The sequence below is a fragment of the Eriocheir sinensis genome, chromosome 69, assembly GCF_024679095.1.
Source record: "Eriocheir sinensis breed Jianghai 21 chromosome 69, ASM2467909v1, whole genome shotgun sequence".
Taxonomy (NCBI): domain Eukaryota; kingdom Metazoa; phylum Arthropoda; class Malacostraca; order Decapoda; family Varunidae; genus Eriocheir; species Eriocheir sinensis.
In genome coordinates, this window is record NC_066577.1 from 7,713,622 (window position 1) to 7,716,279 (window position 2,658).

The following is a 2,658-nucleotide window of genomic DNA, read 5'->3' on the forward strand; positions in this document are numbered from 1 at the left end:
GGTCTTTCTCTGCCTCTGTGGTGGATAGTGGAGTGTTTCCCATGTGGTATTGGTGTGCTGGATATCCCTTCACTGGTAGCCTGGTAACATACACTCCCAGGTCTTTCTCTGCCTCTGTGGTGGATAGTGGAGTGTTTCCCATGTGGTATTGGTGTGCTGGATATCCCTTCACTGGTAGCCTGGTAACATACACTCCCAGGTCTTTCTCTGCCTCTGAGGTGGATAGTGGAGTGTTTCCCATGTGGTATTGGTGTGCTGGATATCCCTTCACTGGTAGCCTGGAAACATACACTCCCAGGTCTTTCTCTGCCTCTGTAGTGGATAGCGGAGTGTTTCCCATGTGGTATTGGTGTGCTGGATATCCCTTCACTGGTAGCCTGGTAACATACACTCCCAGGTCTTTCTCTGCCTCTGTGGTGGATAGTGGAGTGTTTCCCATGTGGTATTGGTGTGCTGGATATCCCTTCACTGGTAGCCTGGTAACACACACTCCCAGGTCTGTCTCTGCCTCTGTGGTGGATAGTGGAGTGTTTCCCATGTGGTATTGGTGTGCTGGATATCCCTTCACTGGTAGCCTGGAAACATATGCTCCCAGGTCTTTCTCTGCCTCTGTGGTGGATAGTGGAGTGTTTCCCATGTGGTATTGGTGTTCTGGATATCCCTTCACTGGTAGCCTGGTAACATACACTCCCAGGTCTTTCTCTGCCTCTGTGGTGGATAGTGGAGTGTTTCCCATGTGGTATTGGTGTGCTGGATATCCCTTCACTGGTAGCCTGGTAACATACACTCCCAGGTCTTTCTCTGCCTCTGTGGTGGATAGTGGAGTGTTTCCCATGTGGTATTGGTGTTCTGGATATCCCTTCACTGGTAGCCTGGTAACATACACTCCCAGGTCTTTCTCTGCCTCTGTGGTGGATAGTGGAGTGTTTCCCATGTGGTATTGGTGTGCTGGATATCCCTTCACTGGTAGCCTGGTAACATACACTCCCAGGTCTTTCTCTGCCTCTGTGGTGGATAGTGGAGTGTTTCCCATGTGGTATTGGTGTTCTGGATATCCCTTCACTGGTAGCCTGGTAACATACACTCCCAGGTCTTTCTCTGCCTCTGTGGTGGATGGTGGAGTGTTTCCCATGTGGTATTGGTGTGCTGGATATCCCCTCCCAAGGTACAGGACTTTACATTTTCTTCATTGAATTGTAGCAACCACTTTTGATCCATTCCTGTAGCTTGGTGATGTCTTCTGGTAGCAAATCCACAGTCAAGGGCTTAAAAAAAAACAAAAAAACATCGCAAGCGGAGAAGAAACGCAAGATTTTCAACTTACGCAATAAGACTTGAAAATCGCCGAAATTTCGTAAGACATGCAAAAAACGTTCGACTTGACAGGTATGCATCTCCTCCGACCTTATTTCGACTCTCTCTCTCTCTCTCTCTCTCTCTCTCTCTCTCTCTCTCTCTCTCTCTCTCTCTCTCTCTCTCTCTCTCTCTCTGTTTTGTTGATTTTTGGGGTATTTTTCTATTTTTTCTTTCTTTTTTATTTCATTCTCTCTCTCTCTCTCTCTCTCTCTCTCTCTCTCTCTCTCTCTCTCTCTCTCTCTCTCTCTCTCTCTCTCTCTCTCTCTCTCTCTCTCTCTCTCTCATATACTGGTTTATAGGAATTCCAAATAAGGTTTCAGGACCAGTAAGTAGCGGGCTTTTTTTTATATATATTTTTCTTTACGCCCTTGAACTGTCTCTTAATTCAACACGCAATATCTCCGAAACAACGCAAGATAACGCAATTCGCTATAGAGGAAGCGTTGTAGAACATTCATTCAGGATTCGAACGGTACAAAGAAAACGAAAATCGGTCCAGTGGGTTTCTAGATTACGTAAAAAAGGTGAGAACATTTTGACGAGAAGAGAAAGATGGAGAAGCTGTAAAAAAAAAAAAAAATACAGCCCATAATGAGTGAGGTCAGTCGGGTTCTAATTACTGTTTCTCCAGGTTCATGGTACAGAGGAAGGGTCACACTACCACCAGGGTCATAAAACTACTCCTGGAAATGCCCACAACTCCTACGAAAGCCTTGTCAAATGTGTGTTTCTTTAGGTTCACGGTACAGAGGAAGGGTCACACTACCACCAGGGTCATAAAACTACTCCTGGAAATGCCCACAACTCCTACGAAAGTCTTGTCAAATAGGTGTTTCTTCAGGTTCACAGCACAGAGGAAGGGTCACACTACCACCAGGGTCATAAAACTACCCCTGGAAATGCCTACAACTCCCACGAAAGCCTTGTCAAATGTGTGTTTCTTTAGGTTCACGGTACAGAGGAAGGGTCACACTACCACCAGGGTCATAAAACTACTCCTGGAAATGCCTACAACTCCTACGAAAGCCTTGTCAAATGTGTGTTTCTTCAGGTTCACGGTACAGAGGAAGGGTCACACTACCACCAGGGTCATAAAACTACTCCTGGAAATGCCTACAACTCCTACGAAAGCCTTGTCAAATATGTGTTTCTCCAGGTTCATGGTACAGAGGAAGGGTCACACTACCACCAGGGTCATAAAACTACTCCTGGAAATGCCTACAACTCCTACGAAAGCCTTGTCAAATGTGTGTTTCTTCAGGTTCATGGTACAGAGGAAGGGTCACACTACCACCAGGGTCA

The 2,658-nt window shown here is 46.2% G+C and overlaps 1 long non-coding RNA gene across 1 annotated transcript in view; it reads left to right on the top strand.

The window, feature by feature from the left end:
* Nucleotides 1–1,258, top strand: part of LOC126988310 (uncharacterized) — a 1,304-nt gene extending 46 nt beyond the window's left edge. The window contains exons 1-3 of the long non-coding RNA XR_007741828.1: nt 1–298; nt 695–991; nt 1,091–1,258. The exon at nt 1–298 is cut by the window's left edge and continues 46 nt beyond it. This is a non-coding gene — a long non-coding RNA (uncharacterized LOC126988310). The remainder of the gene's footprint in view (nt 299–694; nt 992–1,090) is intronic.
* Nucleotides 1,259–2,658: the final 1,400 nt, after the last annotated feature.